Source organism: Bufo bufo, chromosome 2 (assembly GCF_905171765.1).
Source record: "Bufo bufo chromosome 2, aBufBuf1.1, whole genome shotgun sequence".
Lineage (NCBI taxonomy): Eukaryota > Metazoa > Chordata > Amphibia > Anura > Bufonidae > Bufo > Bufo bufo.
In genome coordinates this window covers 19,919,141-19,944,108 of record NC_053390.1, presented here as the reverse complement: position 1 = coordinate 19,944,108, position 24,968 = coordinate 19,919,141, and the positions used below count along the sequence as shown (strand labels likewise).

The following is a 24,968-nucleotide window of genomic DNA, read 5'->3' as shown; positions in this document are numbered from 1 at the left end:
CCAAAATACGTACTTTTTATACTATTAAAACACCCCCCAAAAAGTGTGTTCTACAATGTAATTTCACCACAGAACGGCTACTATGACATACGTATATTTCCTATAAATACACCCTGCAACACAGCACTTGCACCCCAATAACCAAGCAAGGTTTGCTGAATTACAGAGGTATCATCTAGTGCAAACCTAAGAGCAGCAGTATGATAGCAATTTGGATCCCAATTAGTGCAGCAAGGTATAATAGAATCGCTCCTATTACCCAGGCTGTACACTCCCCTATTGCACCATGTTCTCCTTTTATAGTGTAGATGATGCCTCCCTATCCTTTCCCTACACCTTGAATAATCTTTCCCTGAACTTTTAAATCGTTTTTTCAGCACAATGAAGTCTTTCCTAGCACTGTCCCTAGCGCCTGCTGATGTCTCTCCCTGCACTAAGTACACTGGAAGATGGCTGGGGTATTTATAGGGCTGTGACATCACAGGGCTGGCTGCTGATTGGCTGCATGCATGGCATTGTGGGTGATCCCTTGTTCCCAGAGTTCTTTGATCCATGTCCTAACACGTGCAGCAGCCGTTTTAGCCGTTACCACGAAGCGTGAGGATATTCAGATTCGGTGCAAATCGAATTTTTTCTGAAATTTACATCGAATTCCACGTCAATTTCAATTCGCTCTTCTCTAGTCATTAGAGTAGGGCCTATTGTAGGGTGAGATGCCAGAGACGGTGGAATCGGCGTTCCCGCCCATGAAAGGAGAAAAAGTGGTGACTGATACAAATGTTCAATAGTAATCCATTGTTTCCAGGTCATCCCTCATGACAGCACAACAGGAGGAGGATATTCCCCTTTGACCTTCTTGGGACAGGAAGCAGAGAGGTTAAAAGGTCCCTCCCACCTCCACCCACCAGTGTTCTTCTTGTCCCTATAGAGGATAGATGCAGAGAGGTTCCCTGCTCTAGGGTTGAAGAGATTCTACAAGAACTTTTAGGGCCTAAGGCTGGAACTAGGATCAGGGGGTGTCAGGCCTCTCCTTCCAGGTCTCTAATATCCTTGCTAACACCTCTCGGGGCAGAGGTCCCTTAGCACCCCGGAACCCACCTGGCAGGGTCCCTATAGGTGGATTCTATGATAGCCTGGGTTCAATCGTTGGGTTCATCCTCATCCTTCCTAACCTATAAGTGGCCGTGACGGTACGTCTTATGTGGAGGTCCCCTGGCTTGCTCCCAACCCGGATGAAGTGTGTAATGCAGCTGGTGGTTACCTCATTATGGACGGCTATGGGTTTATGGAGCTTAGATCCGCTGTTCCTTAATGGAATTCAACAGGATCGTGCCTCAGTGCGCCTGAAACAGTCAGCAGCTGGAATGGGGCCTTTTTCTCCTCTCCTTACCAATGCTCCGTATGCAAATGTTGGAAGCTGCACATACTCCAAGATTGGTAAGTAATCCATCCAAACTGTTCGTCAGGTAAGTAAACCATGCATGTGTTTAACCAGCTGGATTGCTCAATAGTTCTAATTACTGTGGCAATGTGAACAGTGCTGGAAGGTGTGTTGTCCCACTTCAGGTACCTCAGATGAGTGAGACAGCTAAAATCCAGAGAGTGGCAGTAGTCTCAGCAAAGCATCGTTTTCTCTGAGACATTTCTGTATACATTTGTTGGGCTGGATTTTACTTGGACTGGTGGCTAGACTTGGTAGAGTGGGTTCCCAGTCCACACCCTTCCAGTACGGGTTTTCCTTTCTACCTGAGGTGATTGCAGGTGAGGCCTGCTGTAATCAGGCTTGCATAAAGCGCCTCAGAGAAGGTCAGTCTAAGGAGGGAGAAGTGTCTGTGATACTGGAGCAGAGGCTCTGTGTGTGGTCTCAGTCAGGAAGACTGAGGGGCTACAAGGCTATGCGAAGCCTGATCTCTCCCCTGTCTGGACTGACGCTTGATGAGTGGAACCTGCTAAGGCTTGGAGCCTGAGACCCTGACACGAAGCGGTACTTAGAGGTGAGTCAGGGAAACCTATGTGTTCAGGTAGAGCCCAGACGGGCAGGAGTTTATTTTGTACAACTGTTTATGTTTACGCGGACGTGCCGCAATAAAACACAGTTTTTGGCCCTTAAATCCTGGTGTCTGTGAAGATGTCTGTGAGTGTGACCTCCTGAAAGAGAGACGATCCCTTACATATGGTGTCGGATGCGGGCCAGTTGTCCATGAGAGAAGGGCAACAGTCGGTTGCTAGGGGCAACAACAAGAGAAAGAGCCGATGCTGCTGAATCCTGCTGTGCTGGAGTTTAAAGAGCCGGAAGCCTGTTTATTCGGTGGAGCAGGGGCTGCTCATGCTATTGTGGACTATTTTTGCTGTGGTGCAGAGATTTAAAGGGCCAGAAGCCAAGAAAAGAAACTGACCTGTTGCTGTGTTGCTAGAGAGGACTATCTCTTGCTATGGGGTGGATGGAGGATTTCACCAAGCAGCTGATGCGGGCCAATCTGAAGGCTAGCCAAAGGCAAATGATGTGGCAACAGGAGCAGGAAAAGCTCATGTGCGGGTTGGACAAACCAAGAGACGTCCTAACCCAAGGCGTTTCCCATGGTAACCGCTGTGCGGAGGAACTGGGCAGTGACCTCATGACTAGGAGCCAAGAACTGCAGGTTCTCGGGATGCGGTTGGATGCAGAGGTTGTGTATGCCGTTGCCAAGGGCAACCGACGGGAAGAGAGTGAGATAGAGAGCAGTGCGGCTCTCAAGAGTTCAAGTGTTTTCTGCCAAGGTGTACAAAGTCCTAGAGAGGATGTGCGAAGATGCCGTAATGCTGTTGCTAAGAGCAACCAACCTCGACAGCAGGCAGCTGTCCGGCAACAGAGAGAGTGCTGCTGGAGATGTCGCCAAGTGGGAAGGTGTGCACCTGGTTGTCCTATGACCAGGAATCCAAGATGGGAGGTTCCCAACATCCTGGAAAAGGATGTCTACTGTGGAGATGGACGTATCGCACGTGAGAGGGACGAACCCGAGGCGACAATGGGTAAAATCGTTCCTGTAATTGCTGGTGTAGCAGACCACGTGTCAGTGAGCACAGCTCTGGAGGTTGGGCATGTGACTGACCGGGGCCCTGGTACCTCAGAGACCGTGAACTGTGGTGTGAGCCGGCGGCAGTTGCTATATGCTGGGCCAGGAGGTGTTGAGACACTGGGACTAGCGACTGCGCCGAAAATGTGCAACATTGTGGTGAATGGCAGTTCAGTCCAGGCGTTGTTAGACGCAAGGTGCCAGATGAGCCTGGTACATGCCAGCTTGGTAGCTGGGGACTATGTGCGGAACAATCATGCGGATAGTAAGGACTATCTGGTGGCTCTCACTGAGTGTGAGACTCCAGTGGGAACTGGGACTTATACGTTTGGGGTTGCAAACAAGCTTGCGCGTGATGTAGTTTTGGGCTGTGATTTCCCCTTGTTTTGGGAGTTGTGGAGTAATGGAGACACTTCTGCAGAGAGTGCAAAAACTCCTGCAGAACTTGTACCTGTCTCTTTAAGTGAACGTGTAAGGGAAATGACCATTGAAAACAGTGATGTAGTTGAAGTGAAAAATGAAAATGTGAGTTCATGTGAAGTATATGATGATGACATGCCTTTTCCCTTTCAGGATGTGATCAGGAGAAAAGTGCCCCCTCCTGGTAAAAATATATGTGATACAAAAATGCTGGTTAATGTTGTGAGCCCAGAGGGTGTACCACACGTACCAGAGGTGGATATGCAGTACCCACAGAGTTTTATGGCTGCTGGGGAAGTGTCCAATGTGGGGATTAGCACATCGGTGCCCCTAGAGGTCAGAACTGATAATGATGACGCAAGTAATATAGGTGACGCATGTGCCGTGGCCGATGGCAACTCAGAGAAAGAAGCTACCCGGTCAAGGTCTTGCGAAATTAAAGTAGTTGCTAGTAGTGACCAGACAATAGTTATACCTGACGTGACTAGAGTTAAGTGGGGAGACGTCAGCCTAGTGACTGAGACCTATAACCAGGCAGTGGTAGATGACCAGACGTGTCAGTACAGCTGCAATCAGAAAGAGATGAGTGAGTTGAAGGATCTACTGCCTGATATCCAGGTGAAGAGTAAAGGCTCCAAAGAAGTACAGAAAACTGCGGTAGACATGGACAATGTGCTTAAAGAGACTCTGGGTAGAACCCCCACAGGGTGTCCAAAAGAGAATGGTGGTACTCCTACATCTGCTGCTGTAGCAGAGCAAAGCGGGGAGCAGCTGGAACAGGAAGCCAAAGAGCGGGGCGCTTACATCACGTTTGTGCGCAAAACCAAGAACAAACTTCAGCGAGAATTGGATGATCTGATGGTGGACCTGGACCACCAGAGGCAAATTATGTCTCATATAGAGAAATACGGCTCGGCCCGATATGCTGAAAAACGTGACCGAGCTGAGGCTGATGCTCGGGTGAAGGAGACCAAGGCCCTCTCCTTGGTTAGAGCCCTTGAAGAAGCGCTTGAGGAGCGAGGTGAATGTGAGAGGCTGAGCAAGTGACCCAGAGCAGAGATGGAGAATCTCATGAGCTCAAAGGATGACGTCGGGAAGAACGTCTATGGGTTGAAGACTAAGGCTACTTTCACACTAGCGTTCGGGTGTCCGCTTGTGAGCTCCGTTTGAAGGGGCTCACAAGCTGCCCCGAACGCATCCGTACTGCCCTAATGCATTCTGAGTGGACGCGGATCCGCTCAGAATGCATCAGTCTGGCAGCGTTCAGCCTCCGCTCCGCTCAGCAAGCGGACACCTGAACGCTGCTTGCAGCGTTCGGGTGTCCGCCTGGCTGTGCAGAGGCAAGCGGATCCGTCCAGACTTACAATGTAAGTCAATGGGGACGGATCCGTTTGAAGATGACACTATATGGCTCAATCTTCAAACGGATCCGTCCCCCATTGACTTTCAATGTAAAGTCTGGACGGATCCGTCTGAAGCTACTTTCACACTTAGAATTTTTTCTAAGATATAATGCAGACTGATCCGTTCTGAACGGATCCCAAGTCTGCATTATATGAGTGGATCCGTCTGAGCAGACATCAGACGGACCCGCTCTGAACGGTAGTGTGAAAGTAGCCTAAGCTTGAAGAGTTAGAGGCAAGAGCTTCTCGAGATGACAGGTTGGCTCAATCAAAGGAAAATGAGAAACCTAAAGAGGAGCATCCTCTGAAAGATGCCATGAAGTCAGAGCCTGTTAGGAATGGGCCTGAAGATGGTGGTACTGCATTGCCGGCTGAGGCAGAGAAGATGGAAGAAGTTTCTTCTGAACAAGTTGATGAAGCTGAAGTCAAGAGACTCATGGCAGTGAGTAGCCAGGACCGGGTCATAAAAGATGTCCCCTCTGCCGTCAATGCCTTCCAGAAAGCCAGCGGTCTGCTGGGGAAGAAATATGAGGAGACAGACGGCCAGCATACAAATGTTGTCTACTACTGTGAGATGGCTCTCCTAGCGCCTGCCCGAAAGGAGAACAATATCCTGGGTGACCCTCTGGAAGGAATCCCAGAAGATAAATAGTCTGATGAGGACCCTGGTGTCTCCAGTACCTCCAACCTTGATGAGAAAGAGGAGGAGGGGTTAAGAATGCAAGTATATGCCGTGTCCGAGAAAGATGAGATGGTCAACAAAGGGAATGAAGACTCCAAAGGAGACTCAAAGGCTGAAGAAGCTAAGGCCGATGAGTTGGAGTGGGAGAAATTCTCAGATGTACCACAAACCAAAGATAAGGCTGAAGAAGAGTCTGCCGAAGTGGGCAGAGCTACCGAAGAAGCAGAAGACTCTGAAACTGAAGCCAAACCTGAGCTAAACCCTGTGAGGAGTAAAGAAAAAAGAGAAGTGTTATCTGTTGATAGAAGAGAGAAATAAAGCGAGTGTGAACACCAGGTGACACCAGAGCAGCTAAAGGGTGGTATAAAACTGACCAGCCGGATCTCCAACAAAAGGAGGAGGCGGGAGCTCCTCATGGAAAACACGGCTGTAAAGATTGCGGAAGTTAGAGGTCGTGGACCTAAGAAGAAATCTGGAAAAGGAGCAAGCCAGAAAGCTAAGAAAAAGTTCTCCAGCAAAGAGGAGAAGGAGGACTCTCTTAGACACTGTCTGCTAGGTAGAAAGTCAGTGTTTATGAAATACCAAGCTGTGCTAGCCTGGGGGTGGCAGAATAGAGAGAAATATGTGACACTGACCACATCTTCCAGAGGGCATGGTACGATGTGGGAAAATCCCCAGACCTCCGGTCTGAAGAAGAGGGGGGGCATATGTGAACAGTGCTGGAAGGTGTGTTGTCCCACTTCAGGTACCTCAGATGAGTGAGACAGATAAAATCCAGAGAGTGGCAGTAGTCTCAGCAAAGCATAGTTTGCTGAGACATTTCTGTATACATTTGTTGGGCTGGATTTTACTTGGACTGGTGGCTAGACTTGGTAGAGTGGGTTCCCAGTCCACACCCTTCCAGTACGGGTTTTCCTTTCTACCTGAGGTGATCGCAGGTGAGGCCTGCTGTAATCAGGCTTGCATAAAGCGCCTCAGAGTAGGTCAGTCTAAGGAGGGAGAAGTGTCTGTGATACTGGAGCAGAGGCTCTGTGTGTGGTCTCAGTCAGGAAGACTGAGGGGCTACAAGGCTATGCGAAACCTGATCTCTCCCCTGTGTGGACTGACGCTTGATGAGTGGAACCTGCTATGGCTTGGAGCCTGAGACCCTGACACTAAGCGGTACTTAGAGGTGAGTCAGGGAAACCTATGTGTTTAGGTAGAGCCCAGACGGGCAGGAGTTTATTTTGTACAACGGTTTATATTTATGCGGACGTGCGGCAATAAAACAGTTTTTGGCCCTTAAATCCTGGTGTCTGTGAAGATGTCTGAGTGTGACCCCCCTGAAAGAGAGACGATCCCTTACATTACTTTAATTGAGAATTTCTGTGTGGATCTAAATGTGGCGTTAAAAGTTTCAGGCTGCATTCAATTGACAAGGTCGCAGACTTAAATCTTTCAGGTCTAGCAATCTGGCTTGGTTATGTCTGACTTGATTCCTTTATCTATGAAAAATTTATACTGTGCCTGGCGTGTGCGCCTCATGGACTCTATGCCTGGCGTGTGCGCCTCATGGCCTCTGTGCCTGGCGCGTGCGCCTCACGGCCTCTGTGCCTGGCGCGTGCGCCTCACGGCCTCTGTGCCTGGCGCGTGCGCCTCACGGCCTCTGTGCCTGGCGCGTGCGCCTCACGGCCTCTGTGCCTGGCGCGTGCGCCTCACGGCCTCTGTGCCTGGCGCGTGCGCCTCACGGCCTCTGTGCCTGGCGCGTGCGCCTCACGGCCTCTGTGCCTGGCGCGTGCGCCTCACGGCCTCTGTGCCTGGCGCGTGCGCCTCACGGCCTCTGTGCCTGGCGCGTGCGCCTCACGGCCTCTGTGCCTGGCGCGTGCGCCTCACGGCCTCTGTGCCTGGCGCGTGCGCCTCACGGCCTCTGTGCCTGGCGCGTGCGCCTCACGGCCTCTGTGCCTGGCGCGTGCGCCTCACGGCCTCTGTGCGTGGCTTGTGCGCCTCACGGCCTCTGTGCGTGGCTTGTGCGCCCCTGTGCCCGGCTTGTGCGCCTCATGGCCTCTGTGCCCAGCGTGTGCGCCTCATGTCCTCTGTGCCCGCCGTGCCGCCTCATGGCTTCTGTGCCGCCTCATGGCTTCTGTGCCCATGGTTCCGCTTGTTGCTTCTGTGTCTGTGCATGGCTCGCTGCCACTTGCCTCGGTGCATGGCTCGCTGCCACTTGCCGCCTCCGTGTATGGCCTGCTGCCACTTGCCGCCTCCGTGTATGGCCTGCTGCCACTTGCCGCCTCCGTGTATGGCCTGCTGCCACTTGCCGCCTCCGTGTGTGGCGGGCTGACACATAAAAGTAACAAGGTAGGAGGCAGGAAGTTAAATTAAAGCAAAAATGGTCCTAAGGTGAAGACCTCAGGTAAGGACCCAGTGTGACAGAAAGATTAGGGAAAGCCTAGTGGAGAAGAGTGGTAGTTCAATCTATGCACTCTACTATCATTTGGTGAGTGGAGTAGCCTACAGTGCCTATTCACGATCTACAGTTTAGATCAAAGCTGTATTTGGAGCCACATTCCTCCATGGACAATGTGGGCAATATTAATAAAATTGTATGTAATTCAAGGAGTGCAAGACATATATGTGTATGGGCCACATGAGTTATAGGGTATAGTATACTCTACACCTGGAGATAGTATGGGTCAGCCTGAAGTTAAAGGAACATTAGTGTGACCAGAGCACTGAAATTTAGTAAAGATCCTACCCAGACCTGTTATAATAGGAGGCAGCACCATCCTGGCTGGGAATTATTCTTGTATGGATTATAGCTATCCCTTCTATGGCAATAAACTCTTCTCTATGTTGTTCTATCTATTTGCACCTAAGGGTGCTGAAGTCACGAACATTAGGGGCCCGGCCTTCATTGCACCTAATACCCATAACCTCAAGGGCACCTCTGTCACTGCACGCCAACCCAGGGAGCTACAAAACAGCAATAGAGACCGTGCGTTCCTCAGTCCACATTCACACTTACTGCCATGCTCACACATATAAGCTGCGGCTATGTACGCTGCACAGGTCCTGTAACCTTTTGCCACTCCTCAGTCCCTGTGTCTCCTGGCTAGTGCCATGTAAAGATCTTGTGAAACCCTTAAGACTGACTCTGACCTTGAAGCTATGCGGGCAGGAGGGTTCTCGGTTGGCCTGGTTTTGTCGGGAGGGTTCTTTTCTCCTTTCTTCTTCCTTGAGTTTATACCAAGACCTCCTGGTATGGAATCGAAGCTTGTCCTGGACCGGTATGAGGTTAATGGTACAGTTTCGGTTACCTCATCGTTGATGTCCATGCCTGCCGTGTGCCAGTGCGGCTCATTTTCTTACATATACCTTGTAGACATTCCAGAGTTAGTTGTTTATCATATTATAACAATTAAACTCTTGCGAATGAACTGCAATAGGGGTCTACAGTAAATTTTTACTTGGTGCAGTGGTTCTATATGAGGCTACAATATTTTATCTGGTTTATAGCGAGTCGCTTTTACACAATGGTACTTACCATATAGACTAGGCTTAGTGGTAAAGGGCATCCTTTTTATGGTCGATGTCTAATAATACAATTTATTCTTCCTCTAAGTATTTAAGCCAGAGGTCGGTCTGTTGATCAAGGATGCAGATAAAGAGACATTTCAGAGTTACGACTAGGTTCACAAATTCTGTCATCAAGATTTAGTTTTCTGGCAGAATCAAAAAGTTTCTGTCTCAGGTTTATTCCTGATTCTAAGAAATTTTATTTTTATCTAATGATAAATATCTGAGATATGTTGTCCTAAGACTTGCCCCCCCCCCTTAATTATAATTTGGTACGTCTCCTGTTGTGCTGTCATGAGGGGTGACCTGTAAAATAGGAATTAGACTTACGGGTAATTCGATTTCCAAGGATTCCCTCATGACAGCACCCAGACATTCCCTCCCTTACTAACTACTATGTAAATATCGCACATAAGATTTTCTGATGATTTTAATTAATCTGTTGCATCCATCCTGGTGTAGTAATCTGGAAAACCACTGGTGGCTGGTGGTGGGAGGGACCTTTTAACCTCTCTGCTTCCTGTCCCAAGAAGGTCAAAGGGGAACATCCCTCTCCTGTTGTGCTGTCATGAGGGAATCTCTGGAAACCGAATTACCGATAAGTCTAATTCCTATTTTCAGGGAGGCGTGGTGACCTCAGTCCAGAACTGGTTGAAGCATGTAAGCTTCGTAGTATTTACATAAATCAGGAATCCCGAGGCCCCACGGTCCTTGGGTATATGAAGAAGAGAACGAGCTAATCTCACCCGCTTACCTGCCCAAATAAACTTGTGGTCCCGGTTTATAGAAGTGAAAAAAACTAAGGAGTAATTCAATAGGGAGAGTTTGTAAGAGGTACAATAATACGAGGTAGGACATTAATTTTAAAGATAGCACAACGGCCAAACCAGGTATAAAATCCCTTAGACCATCTACTGAGATCCTTGGTATTTGGCTCCAGCTGTCCAGTGAAATGAAAGGGAGAAAGCAATAGTTGAATCTAGGGCAGGGGTAGGCAACCTCCAGCACTCCAGCTGTTGTGACACTACAACTCCCAGCATGCATACTTTGTCTGCTCTTCTAAAAATTCTCATAGAAATGGCGCATGCTGGGAATTGTAGTTTTGAAATAGCTGGAGTGCCGAATGTTGCTTACCCCTGTTCTAGGGTACCTGGGAGAGATATATTAAGGGCCTCTGACTTTTGGAAATTTATTTTAATATTAGTCAAGGAGTGAAACTTAGGGAGTGATGTCTGAGGACTAGTGACAAAGAATAGGAGGTCGTCCGCATAAGCAGCAACCTTATACTTTGGGAGCCCACTAGGAGGCCTTGAATATCGGGGTTCTTCCTGATAGCCCTCAGGAAAGGTTCCAATGTCAGGACAGAAATCAGTGGGGATAAAGGACAACCCTGTCTTGTCCCATTTCGTATCAGTAAACCAGATGAGAGAACCCCATTAACCTTTGTCAAAGCTGTCAGGGAGGTATAGAGGGAATGGATCCAAGCCTGCATGGTTTCTCCTATACCAGTCGAAGAACAGAGGACAGCATAGGCCAATCCACTCGGTCAAATGCCTTTTCTGCATTTGTGGAAAGAAGGTACATGGGGACACGGTTCAATTTAGCCCAATACACTAGATGTAAAACTTTACTGGTCTTATCTCAAGCTTCACGAGATGGAACAAAACCAACCTGATCTGTATGTATAACATCAGGTAACATGAGGGCAAGACTCATGGCTAGAACTTTAGCGAAGATCTACATTTAACAGGGATATCGGGCAATAGCTTGAGCACAAGGCTGGATCCTTTCCCTCTTTATTTATATAGTGATATGTGCAAGTGTCATATCCCTAGGGAGAGGGTTTCCTGTGGCAATTGAGTTGAGAGCTTTTGTCAAAGGGATTAATAGTAAAGGCATATACTTCTTATAATGAGAAGCTGGGAGTCCGCCGAGACCAGGCACTGTGATAGGTTGCATGGACTGTAAGACAGCTGATAGATCTTCCCCCGAGATGGCCCTGTCCGAATCTGTAATTGTATCTTTTGGTCTGGTTGGAAGACCTGAGTCAGTTAGATTGTGAATAGCTAAACTAAGAGGAGGTTTAGGGGGGCACGAAGAGGATAGATCATATAATGACTGGTAGTAGTGAGCGACTTCATCTGCAATCTTATGTGGGTCATTATTTTTGTTATTAAAGAAATCTTAGGTACAAAATTACGCACTTTTTGTCCCCTCAAAGGCCTACCTAATGTCTGACTGCTCTTATTCCCGTATTCAAAAAAGTGTTGCCTGCACCTTGCCAACAGGACCCTCGTGGTATATCAAGCTTATCCTTAAGTTTTTAGGAGCTATCAAAAGAGCATTCTGAGTGGCGAGAGCATGTGAGCGCTTTATGTGAGTGTTCAAGCGAGACAATCTCACTCAGAAAATGAGAAATGTCTGCAGCACGCTCTTTCTGTAGTCTTGCTCCATCCTTCACGCACATCACCCTAACCACACATTTATGAGCTGCCCACACAGTGAGGGGCGAAGTATTCTCGACAGGGTTTTCATCAAAATAGTGACTAAGAGCCAAGTGGACATCTTGGGAAACCAATCGCCATTGCCATGATGTTGGTGAGGAGAGGGAGGACTTAATTGAGACATGGAGCATTGCATGGTCTGAAAAGGTAATTGAGTCTATATGTGAGGAGGAGAGAAGGGGAACCGCAGAGTGCCTAACGAAAAAATAGTCTATGTGAGAATTAACATCTCTAACCGTGGATTAAAAGGGTGCCATACATCTACCAACTTGTGAAAATGAAAAAGACGTTTAAGACAATGAAGACAAGAGAAGGTCAGGTGTGAGGCTCCTCTAGAGACGTCTATTAAAGAGTCGATAGCAAAATTAAAATCCCCTCCGACCAGTAGTGTTCCTTCTGCAAAATCCTCTAGTTTAGTCAAAATACTCTTGATGGCCGAAAAATGGATTAGAGTTGGGAAGATAAATGTTGGCTAAGGTGTTTTATTGTCCTGTTAATATTCCCCTAACAAACGAAAACCTACCTTTACTATCAGTGTGAGTGGCAGTCAGTTCCCAGGGGACACTTCTAGAAATAAGATGATGGCTTTGGGCTAAACCTAAGGGCAGGCAGTAAGGAGCAGAATCAGAAGACAGGCATAGTTTGGTACACGAATATACAGACAAGATCGTCTTCACTGAGTACTAACAAGTAGAAACCTCAAAGCTCAGGCGAGGAGGTGGAACCACAGCCCAGCCAAATAGAGAGACTGATCAGGAACTTAACCAGCACCTGGACAGGGACAGGAGGAAAGCATTAACTCACTCAGTGCTGAAGGAAAGTTCACAGAGCTATAATCCCAGTTCACACAGGGAAAGCAGAGCAACGTCCTCACCTGCTCGGGACAGTAAGACAGTGGCGGGCACAGACCGTCAGCCTATATATTCAATAAAACAGCTATGATAAGAGACAGGGTATTTGGAGGGGGGAGGTGAAAAATGGGCATAGATCCCTGTGTTTCCTGTATAAAGGCAATCTGTACCTTTTTTGCCAGAGGATGGAGGACCTCTTTTCCGGTATTCAGCCCATTGGCATTAATGGATGGAAAGGATATGGTAGACATGGTCACAGCCTGAAAAGAGAAGGAGAAAAAGACATGAAAGGGGGGGGGGGGGGGTAAGACCAGGAGGAAGGAGTACAAGACCATTGAAAATTTCACTAAGTGAATCCTGAGATGTCCACGAGTGAACAAGCCAGGAGTTACAGTCTACTGGGGGAGAGTTCAAGTGGTTATGAGTGCTACCCTTCCCCTGAGCCAATCACAGGTACAAAGGAGACGAAATAGAGTAAGAAAAAAAATCTAAAAAAAGAAACAAAACCTTTTCAATATTCAGTCAGTATCTACTAAAACTAGGGAGAACACAGTATCTCAGTGATCACTGACACACCATGACATTTTCAATCAGAATGGGTGACCAATGGTAAACTAACTCTAATGACAACCGACAATGCAATAGTACACTATGGTACCTGCTAAAACAGCTTCAACCACATCTCATGGCCTCCATGACAGATTTCAAGGGGGTTCCTCCCGTAGATGAAGAGGAAGGTCTCCTTTGATTCTTGTGGTGATCTGGTTGAGGGAGTGAAAGAGCCTGTGGTAGAGGAGAAGGAAAGTCCAGCCAGTCTGGCAGGGAGAGGCTAGAGAGTTCCAAGAAGTGTGCCAAATCCATAGCTTGGTTTGGGGAGTGAAGAGCGAAAAAAGTTCAATTTCTGTCGATAATAAGATGGAATGAGTGGCCCCATCGGTATGTTGCTCCATATTCAGTGACTGTAGTAGAGGTTTAAGATGAATGCCAGGGTGCATCGGGAAATAATTGGCAATAAATGAATCTGAGCACCTGTCTCCAGACCTATTGCAAAATCTCTTTTTCTCTGAGGAAGTGCACTCTACATTGAGCATCTCTTGGTGTAGGATTATCACGGCTTCTGGGGCCAATAACTCAATGAACACTAATTGAATTCCCTCTTCCGCTGCTCTGGATAGAAGGGTATTAAAGATGGTAGTCACTGCAGAGCGTAACTCATTAGTTTCAGGGATCCCACACAGTTTGATATTATTATGACAACCCCTATTTTCCTAATCATCAATTTAAAGTAGATGTTTGTTCAGGGTGCGTTGTAGAGAAAGGGTCTCCTCAGCTTTAGAGAGGTGGGTGTCTAGGGCAGTGGTGGCTTGTACACAGGAGTTCAATTGTTTGGAAAAACCTTGAAGGTCTTCCTTGATGGATGCAATGGCCTGTTCCTGTTTGGATTCGACCCATAGTATCATAGATTCTAAGTCCTTCTTTGTGGGTAAGTCACTGAGAAGAGACCAAATATATTTAAGCTTTGTATGTTTACAATGTCTACTGTGAGAAGATAAGGCAGATGAAGGAGCTTCTGAGGCATCAGAGAGAGAGAGTGAAAGATAGCCGGATGTGGGTGGAAAGTCCTGTCCAGAATCCAACATGACAGTGGGTTGGTCCTCAGGGAGATGGGGGCATATTTGCTGATCTGTGTAGGTCCTCTGTTATATTTAGGTGGGGCAGTAGGCCCCTGCAGCAGAGGGTGTCGCTGGTGCGATTACACTTGTCAGGCCTAAGACGGGCATGAAGGCCTCTTCTGTCAATGGTCATGCCCGCTATAAGATGGGAATGTGCTACATTGGGGGATTTTCTAAGGCAGGAGCGAGAGAGAGTGGGGGGGGGGGGGTAGCACGGGTCATGGCCGCAGCGTCTGATATTGGGTTAAGGTCTGAAGTTGAGGGAGCCACCGAGGTAACTCCTGTCAGTGCCATCTTGGATTCTGCAGCTGGGCACAGAGTTGCTGAAGAGGAAGCGGGCAATTCTCTGTTCTGGAGCTACAAAACTGGAGCCCCGTCTGGCCATCCTCCCTAGGGCAGGTGAGTAAGCAAAGTCTACTGTAAATAGGTAAAGTGAGGGCCCAGGGTCCGGGAGCTCTAGAAGGTGTATGTTCACAGCAGCATGCTCAGGCCATGCCCCTTTGGGAGACCAGTTTCTAAGGTAAGTCCTGTAAGTTGATCCGTGCGGCCCTCATGGATCGGAGCACATCCCACAGATGACAATCTTGGAATCTGGTGACAAGTCATCATCTTGATATCTTTGTGATGTTCCTCAGTCTTGGACAGTTTTTGCAGTGTAGCCTGACATTATCCTGCTGAAAAATGGCAACGCCATTTGGAGGCATCACTGCCATGAAGGGTGGTACTTGGTGGTACCTAACACATCCACATGATGCCAAGAGAGTGCTGCATAAGAATCAAAATATTATATAATCTTTATTCATTTACATAAATATTTAAAAACAGTAGGTGGCAATGGCAAACACCCACAAATACATAAAACACATCGTCAATAAGTAATTATACATAGTCTGCTGGATTTAGTCTTAAAGGTATCTATAAGAAAGATTACCGGCAAGTGAGGAATTACCCCGTCGCGCGTTTCGAATCTCAATCTCTTCAGCTGAAGAAGCGAGATGTGAAACGCGCGTCGGGGTTATTGATCACTTGTCGGTAATCTTTCTTATTTATTTGTTGATTGTGATTCAAGACTGTAATTGTGGTACTTCCGTTTGTCTGATCCTGCATTGCTTTGGGGTTAATGTATTTTGCACTGTGCACTTTACTATGTGGTATAATGTATAATAGATGCGGGGTCTAGTTACCTTCAAGACTAAATCCAGCAGACTATGTATATTTACTTACTGACTGTGTGTGTTTTATGTATTTGTGGGTGTTTGCCGTTGCCACCTACTGTTTTTAAATATTTATGTAAATGAATAAAGATTATATAATATTTTGATACTTATGTAGCACTGCATTGTATTATGTTCTAATATTGGAGTTGCACTGGTTGTGGTTGAATACGAAGTGCCAAATTAGATAGATGCTCTCAGTAGAACATTAACCAGAGCACCACACTGCCCTCACCAGCTTGTCTTCTTCCCATAGTGCTATCTGTCCCCTAGATAAGTGACTCCCACCTGCACTTGGCCGTCCACATGATGTAATGTGATTCTTCAGATCATGATTATTCTACCATTGCTCCTTTTCAATGCTCAGGGACCCATTGTGGGCATCTCAGCACAGGTGGTGAGGAGCAAAATATTATTTACTCTTGATAACTAAACCTAGAAGTGAAGGAGCTGAGAGAAGTGTCTGATCTATAGACAGATCTACAGGAGGCCATGTATTCAGTCACTGTGTGCTTGTGTCTCCACAGATGGATCCAGGAGGAAAAATCCACCAGAGAGATGTCCCCGTCCTCTGTATTCCCAGGACTGTCCAGAGGAGAAGGTCCCAGAGAACCCTCAGGTAGATGGAGCTGAGCCCTATACACATCTATATAGGGGGGTCCTGCAGTCATAGAGGGGTCATAGATTGTGGGGGTCTCTTATGTGGATCTGTTAGAGTTCCCACCTGTCTGCTGTATTGTACTGAATTGTTACAGATGACAAATCAGGGGGAAGATCTGACCATTATTAAAGTGGAGGATGAAGAAGAGTGGATGATGGGCGATCCCCCGTGTAAGAGTGAGGCGGAGGAGGACATTCCAGGAGATTTCACCACAGGTATGGAATAATAAATTGAGAAGGTGACTTCAGATTCTGTCCTTGGTGCCTTCAGGGCAGGAGGAGAATCTGATCACCGGCTGCTGCGCTGCTCTTTGAATGGAGATGTCCCCATCATATCATGAAGGGTTCCCCTTATCCAGCTGACATCTGCCAACCATATGATTTCCACTCTTTGTTGCCCTGTCCCCTTAAACAGAACGTGACAGTTTCATTGAACTCTGTTTATGACAGAACGCCAAATAAAATAGCAAAAAATAAATTGCTGAGGCTTTTTATGTTCTTTCAAAAAAGAATAAAAGCTAAACAATAAATTACAAGTAATTGATTCCATTGAGAAATACAACTCATGTCACAAAATACAAGTCACAGAAAAATTTACCTTTTTCTGTGGTTTTGGTAGGAGTAGTGAAGCTCCCTATGCAGACTGGGTGACAGGAGGAGATTGTTGACAAAACACAAGTCCTCGTATGGCCACAGACAAAAATATAAAAGTTTTATGTCTTGAAATGTAACAATGAAATACAAAACATTTTTAATTTAATGACAACCAGCCTAGTCATTAAGTGTTTAAAAATGCGACCCAGAGCAGAGATGGAGAATCTCATGAGCTCAAAGGATGACGTCGGGAAGAACGTCTATGGGTTGAAGACTAAGGCTACTTTCACACTAGCGTTCGGGTGTCCGCTTGTGAGCTCCGTTTGAAGGGGCTCACAAGCTGCCCCGAACACATCCGTACTGCCCTAATGCATTCTGAGTGGACGCGGATCCGCTCAGAATGCATCAGTCTGGCAGCGTTCAGCCTCTGCTCCGCTCAGCAAGCGGACACCTGAACGCTGCTTGCAGCGTTCGGGTGTCCGCCTGGCTGTGCAGAGGCAAGCGGATCCGTCCATACTTGCAATGTAAGTCAATGGGGACGGATCCGTTTGAAGATGACACTATATGGCTCAATCTTCAAACGGATTTGTCCCCCATTGACTTTCAATGTAAAGTCTGGACGGATCCGTCTGAAGCTACTTTCACACTTAGAATTTTTTCTAAGATATAATGCAGACTGATCCGTTCTGAACGGATCCCAAGTCTGCATTATATGAGTGGATCCGTCTGAGCAGACATCAGACGGACCCGCTCTGAACGGTAGTGTGAAAGTAGCCTAAGCTTGAAGAGTTAGAGGCAAGAGCTTCTCGAGATGACAGGTTGGCTCAATCAAAGGAAAATGAGAAACCTAAAGAGGAGCATCCTCTGAAAGATGCCATGAAGTCAGAGCCTGTTAGGAATGGGCCTGAAGATGGTGGTACTGCATTGCCGGCTGAGGCAGAGAAGATGGAAGAAGTTTCTTCTGAACAAGTTGATGAAGCTGAAGTCAAGAGACTCATGGCAGTGAGTAGCCAGGACCGGGTCATAAAAGATGTCCCCTCTGCCGTCAATGCCTTCCAGAAAGCCAGCGGTCTGCTGGGGAAGAAATATGAGGAGACAGACGGCCAGCATACAAATGTTGTCTACTACTGTGAGATGGCTCTCCTAGCGCCTGCCCGAAAGGAGAACAATATCCTGGGTGACCCTCTGGAAGGAATCCCAGAAGATAAATAGTCTGATGAGGACCCTGGTGTCTCCAGTACCTCCAACCTTGATGAGAAAGAGGAGGAGGGGTTAAGAATGCAAGTATATGCCGTGTCCGAGAAAGATGAGATGGTCAACAAAGGGAATGAAGACTCCAAAGGAGACTCAAAGGTTGAAGAAGCTAAGGCCGATGAGTTGGAGTGGGAGAAATTCTCAGATGTACCACAAACCAAAGATAAGGCTGAAGAAGAGTCTGCCGAAGTGGGCAGAGCTACCGAAGAAGCAGAAGACTCTGAAACTGAAGCCAAACCTGAGCTAAACCCTGTGAGGAGTAAAGAAAAAAGAGAAGTGTTATCTGTTGATAGAAGAGAGAAATAAAGCGAGTGTGAACACCAGGTGACACCAGAGCAGCTAAAGGGTGGTATAAAACTGACCAGCCGGATCTCCAACAAAAGGAGGAGGCGGGAGCTCCTCATGGAAAACACGGCTGTAAAGATTGCGGAAGTTAGAGGTCGTGGACCTAAGAAGAAATCTGGAAAAGGAGCAAGCCAGAAAGCTAAGAAAAAGTTCTCCAGCAAAGAGGAGGAGGAGGACTCTCTTAGACACTGTCTGCTAGGTAGAAAGTCAGTGTTTATGAAATACCAAGCTCTGCTAGCCTGGGGGTGGCAGAATAGAGCGAAATATGTGACACTGACCACATCTTCCAGAGGGCATGGTACGATGTGGGAAAATCCCCAGACCTCCGGTCTGAAGAAGAGGGGGGGCATATGTGAACAGTGCTGGAAGGTGTGTTGTCCCACTTCAGTTACCTCAGATGAGTGAGACAGATAAAATCCAGAGAGTGGCAGTAGTCTCAGCAAAGCATAGTTTGCTGAGACATTTCTGTATACATTTGTTGGGCTGGATTTTACTTGGACTGGTGGCTAGACTTGGTAGAGTGGGTTCCCAGTCCACACCCCTCCAGTACGGGTTTTCCTTTCTACCTGAGGTGATCGCAGGTGAGGCCTGCTGTAATCAGGCTTGCATAAAGCGCCTCAGAGTAGGTCAGTCTAAGGAGGGAGAAGTGTCTGTGATACTGGAGCAGAGGCTCTGTGTGTGGTCTCAGTCAGGAAGACTGAGGGGCTACAAGGCTATGCGAAACCTGATCTCTCCCCTGTGTGGACTGACGCTTGATGAGTGGAACCTGCTATGGCTTGGAGCCTGAGACCCTGACACTAAGCGGTACTTAGAGGTGAGTCAGGGAAACCTATGTGTTTAGGTAGAGCCCAGACGGGCAGGAGTTTATTTTGTACAACTGTTTATGTTTACGCGGACGTGCGGCAATAAAACAGTTTTTGGCCCTTAAATCCTGGTGTCTGTGAAGATGTCTGAGTGTGACCCCCCTGAAAGAGAGACGATCCCTTACATTACTTTAATTGAGAATTTCTGTGTGGATCTAAATGTGGCGTTAAAAGTTTCAGGCTGCATTCAATTGACAAGGTCGCAGACTTAAATCTTTCAGGTCTAGCAATTTGGCTTGGTTATGTCTGACTTGATTCCTTTATCTAGGAAAAATTTATACTGTGCCTGGCGTGTGCGCCTCATGGCCTCTATGCCTGGCGTGTGCGCCTCATGGCCTCTGTGCCAGGTGTGCCGCCTCATGGCCTCTGTGCCTGGCATGTGGGCCTCATGGCCTCTATGCCTGGCGTGTGCGCCTCATGGCCTCTGTGCCTGGCGTGTGCGCCTCATGGCCTCTGTGCCTGGCGTGTGCGCCTCATGGCCTCTGTGCCTGGCGCGTGCACCTCATGGCCTCTGTGCCTGGCGCGTGCGCCTCATGGCCTCTGTGCCTGGCGCGTGCGCCTCATGGCCTCTGTGCCTGGCGCGTGCGCCTCATGGCCTCTGTGCCTGGCGCGTGCGCCTCACGGCCTCTGTGCCTGGCGTGTGCGCCTCACGGCCTCTGTGCCTGGCGTGTGCGCCTCGCGGCCTCTGTGCCTGGCGTGTGCGCCTCATGGCCTCTGTGCCTGGAGTGTGCGCCTCATGGCCTCTGTGCCTGGCGTGTGCGCCTCTGTGCCCGGCTTGTGCGCCTCATGGCCTCTGTGCCCAGCGTGTGCGCCTCATGGCCTCTGTGCCCGCCGTGCCGCCTCATGGCTTCTGTGCCCATGGTTCCGCTTGTTGCTTCTGTGTCTGTGCATGGCTCGCTGCCACTTGCCGCCTCCGTGTATGGCCTGCTGCCACTTGCCGCCTCCGTGTATGGCCTGCTGCCACTTGCCGCCTCCGTGTGTGGCGGGCTGACACATAAAAGTAACAAGGTAGGAGGCAGGAAGTTAAATTAAATTAAAGCAAAAATGGTCCTAAGATGAAGACCTCAGGTAAGGACCCAGTGTGACAGAAAGATTAGGGAAAGCCTAGTGGAGAAGAGTGGTAGTTCAATCTATGCACTCTACTATCATTTGGTGAGTGGAGTAGCCTACAGTGCCTATTCACGATCTACAGTTTAGATCAAAGCTGTATTTGGAGCCACATTCCTCCATGGATAATGTGGGCAATATTCATAAAATTGTATGTAATTCAAGGAGTGCAAGACATATATGTGTATGGGCCACATGAGTTATAATAACTCAATGAACACTAAGTGAATTCCCTCTTCCGCTGCTCTGGATAGAAGGGTATTAAAGATGGTAGTCACTGCAGAGCGTAACTCATTAGTTTCAGGGATCCCACACAGTTTGATATTATTATGACAACCCCTATTTTCCTAATCATCAATTTAAAATAGATGTTTGTTCAGGGTGCGTTGTAGAGAAAGGGTCTCCTCAGCTTTAGAGAGGTGGGTGTCTAGGGCAGTGGTGGCTTGTACACAGGAGTTCAATTGTTTGGAAAAACCTTGAAGGTCTTCCTTGATGGATGCAATGGCCTGTTCCTGTTTTGGATTCGACCCATAGTATCATAGATTCTAAGTCCTTCTTTGTGGGTAAGTCACTGAGAAGAGACCAAATATATTTAAGCTTTGTATGTTTACAATGTCTACTGTGAGAAGATAAGGCAGATGAAGGAGCTTCTGAGGCATCAGAGAGAGAGAGTGAAAGATAGCCGGATGTGGGTGGAAAGTCCTGTCCAGAATCCAACATGACAGTGGGTCGGTCCTCAGGGAGATGGGGGCATATTTGCTGATCTGTGTAGGTCCTCTGTTATGTTTAGGTGGGGCAGTAGGCCCCTGCAGCAGAGGGTGTCGCTGGTGCGATTACACTTGTCAGGCCTAAGACGGGCATGAAGGCCTCTTCTGTCAATGGTCATGCCCGCTATAAGATGGGAATGTGCTACATTGGGGGATTTTCTAAGGCAGGAGCGAGAGAGAGTGGGGGGGGGGGGGGGGTAGCACGGGTCATGGCCGCAGCGTCTGATATTGGGTTAAGGTCTGAAGTTGAGGGAGCCACCGAGGTAACTCCTGTCAGTGCCATCTTGGATTCTGCAGCTGGGCACAGAGTTGCTGAAGAGGAAGCGGGCAATTCTCTGTTCTGGAGCTACAAAACTGGAGCCCCGTCTGGCCATCCTCCCTAGGGCAGGTGAGTAAGCAAAGTCTACTGTAAATAGGTAAAGTGAGGGCCCAGGGTCCGGGAGCTCTAGAAGGTGTATGTTCACAGCAGCATGCTCAGGCCATGCCCCTTTGGGAGACCAGTTTCTAAGGTAAGTCCTGTAAGTTGATCCGTGCGGCCCTCATGGATCGGAGCACATCCCACAGATGACAATCTTGGAATCTGGTGACAAGTCATCATCTTGATATCTTTGTGATGTTCCTCAGTCTTGGACAGTTTTTGCAGTGTAGCCTGACATTATCCTGCTGAAAAATGGCAACGCCATTTGGAGGCATCACTGCCATGAAGGGTGGTACTTGGTGGTACCTAACACATCCACATGATGCCAAGAGAGTGCTGCATAAGAATCAAAATATTATATAATCTTTATTCATTTACATAAATATTTAAAAACAGTAGGTGGCAATGGCAAACACCCACAAATACATAAAACACATCGTCAATAAGTAATTATACATAGTCTGCTGGATTTAGTCTTAAAGGTATCTATAAGAAAGATTACCGGCAAGTGAGGAATTACCCCGTCGCGCGTTTCGAATCTCGCTTCTTCAGCTGAAGAAGCGAGATGTGAAACGCGCGTCGGGGTTATTGATCACTTGTCGGTAATCTTTCTTATTTCTTTGTTGATTGTGATTCAAGACTGTAATTGTGGTACTTCCGTTTGTCTGATCCTGCATTGCTTTGGGGTTAATGTATTTTGCACTGTGCACTTTACTATGTGGTATAATGTATAATAGATGCGGGGTCTAGTTACCTTCAAGACTAAATCCAGCAGACTATGTATATTTACTTACTGACGGTGTCTTTTATGTATTTGTGGGTGTTTGCCGTTGCCACCTACTGTTTTTAAATATTTATGTAAATGAATAAAGATTATATAATATTTTGATACTTATGTAGCACTGCGTTGTATTATGTTCTAATATTGGAGTTGCACTGGTTGTGGTTGAATACGAAGTGCCAAATTAGATAGGAGCCCTCTTTTGTATTAGGGTTATGATGCCAAGAGACAAGATTTCCAGAAGAACATTGCCCAGAGCACCACACTGCCCTCACCAGCTTGTCCTCTTGCCATAGTGCTATCTGTCCCCTAGATAAGTGACTTCCCCATGCACTTGGCCGTCCACATGATGTAATGTGATTCTTCAGATCATGATTTTTCTACCATTGCTCCTTTTCAATGCTCAGGGACCCATTGTGGGCATCTCAGCACAGGTGGTGAGGAGCAAAATATTATTTACTCTTGATAACTAAACCTAGAAGTGAAGGAGCTGAGAGAAGTGTCTGATCTATAGACCAATCTACAGGAGGCCATGTATTCAGTCACTGTGTGCTTGTGTCTCCACAGATGGATCCAGGAGGAGAAATCCACCAGAGAGATGTCCCCATCCTCTGTATTCCCAGGACTGTCCAGAGGAGAATGTCCCGGAGAACCCTCAGGTAGATGGAGCTGAGCCCTATACACATCTATATAGGGGGGTCCTGCAGTCATAGAGGGGTCATAGATTGTGGGGGTCTCTTATGTGGATCTGTTAGATTTCCCACCTGTCTGCTGTATTGTACTGACTTGTTACAGATGACAAATCAGGGAGAAGATCTGACTGATATTAAAGTGGAGGATGAAGAAGAGAGGATGATGGGCGATCCCCCGTGTAAGAGTGAGGCGGAGGAGGACATTCCAGGAGATGTCACCACAGGTATGGAATAATAAATAGAGAAGGTGACTTTAGATTCTGTCCTTGGTGCCTTCAGGGCAGGAGGAGAATCTGATCACCGGCTGCTGCGCTGCTCTTTGAATGGAGATGTCCCCATCACATCATGAAGGGTTCCCCTTATCCAGCTGACATCTGCCAACCATATGATTTCCACTCTTTGTTGCCCTGTCCCCTTAAACAGAACGTGACAGTTTCATTGAACTCTGTTTATGACAGAACGCCAAATAAAATAGCAAAAAATAAATTGCTGAGGCTTTTTATTTTCTTTCAAAAAAGAATAAAAGCTAAACAATAAATTACAAGTAATTGATTCCATTGAGAAATACAGCTCATGTCACAAAATACAAGTCACAGAAAAATTTACCTTTTTCTGTGGTTTTGGTAGGAGTAGTGAAGCTCCCTATGCAGACTGGGTGACAGGAGGAGATTGTTGACAAAACACAAGTTCTCGTACGGCCACTGACAAAAATATAAAAGTTTTATGTCTTGAAATGTAACAATGAAATACAAAACATTTTTAATTTAATGACAACCAGCCTAGTCATTAAGTGTTTAAAAATGTAAAGCTGTTTGGTTGTTGTGTTTTTTCCTTCCTGTCGGTGCACTCCTGTCCTCAGCTCCATGATGATCAGGAAGCTCCGATGTCACATGTGATTATTGTACAGACACAGACGTATCAGTGATGGTCACCTGCACTCACAGGGCACGTCATTAGCTCCACCATCTTAATTCTTGATAGGACCCTCGTTCCCCTTAGAACAGTTGTGGCTAACCTCAGGCACTCCGATGTGGTGAAACTACAACTCCCGGCATGCTCCATTAATTTCTGTGGAGCTCTGAGAACAGCCAAGCAAGTGTGCATCTCGGGACTTGTAGTTTTACCACAGCCGGTGTGCGGGAGGTTCGCCATCACAGCCTTGGGGTACTTTCACACTCGCGTTTTGGGCGAATCCGTCATGGATCTTATAAAAACGGATCTGTTACCATAATACAACCGCATGGATCCGTCATGAACTCCATTGAAAGTCAATGGGAGACGGATCCGTTTTCTTTTGGGCCAGATTGTGTCAGAGAAAACTGATCCATCCCCATTGACTTGCATTGTGTGGCAGGACGGATCCGTTTTCTCTGGCACAATAGAAAAAGGATCCGTCTCCCATTGACTTTCAATGGAGTTCATGACTGATCCGTCTTGCCTATGTTACAGATTGGCTCAGTTTTGTCAAGCGGACAGCAAAACGCTGCAGGCAAAATTTTGGTGTCCGCCTCCAGAGCGGAATGGAGACTGATCGGAGGGCAAACTGATGCATTCTGAGCGGATCCTTTTCCATTCAGAATGCATTAGGGCAAAACTGATCCGTTTTGGACTGCTGGTGAGGGCCCATGTCATTGGAGCATGTGATCTGACGTCACCAAAGGTCCTTTAGCCCATAGTTCATCTTTTTAAAGAACTGAAGACCGGGAGAACTACGCGAACAAGAGGAGAAGGTGAGTTAATTTTTTTTATTTTTTAACCCTCAATTGATCACCTACTATGCATTCTGTATTCGGAATGCTATTATTTTCCCTTATAACCATGTTATAAGGGAAAATAATAACATCTACACAACACCGAACCCAAACCTGAACTTCTGTGAAGAAGTTCGGGTCTGGGTACCACAGTCGGTTTTTTATCACGCGCGTGCAAAACACATTGCACACGCGCGATAAAAACTGAACATCGGAACGCAATCGCAGTCAAAACTGACTGCAATTGCATTCCTACTCGCGCGGGTTTGCCGCAACACACCGGGACGCATCCGGAACTAATCCGGACACGCTCGTGTGAACCCAGCCTAATGGACCCAACAAGGTGCTGGAGAACTTTATTACAGGTTCTGATTGATGACCTCA

General features: G+C 47.4%; 2 protein-coding genes across 2 annotated transcripts in view; one reads left to right on the top strand and one right to left on the bottom strand.

The window, feature by feature from the left end:
• LOC120991121 overlaps positions 1–24,968 on the top strand; it is a 496,450-nt gene that overhangs the window by 40,884 nt on the left and 430,598 nt on the right. The gene's annotated exons all lie outside the window — the stretch shown is intronic.
• LOC120991123 (zinc finger protein 850-like) overlaps positions 1–24,968 on the bottom strand; it is a 465,109-nt gene that overhangs the window by 208,472 nt on the left and 231,669 nt on the right. The gene's annotated exons all lie outside the window — the stretch shown is intronic.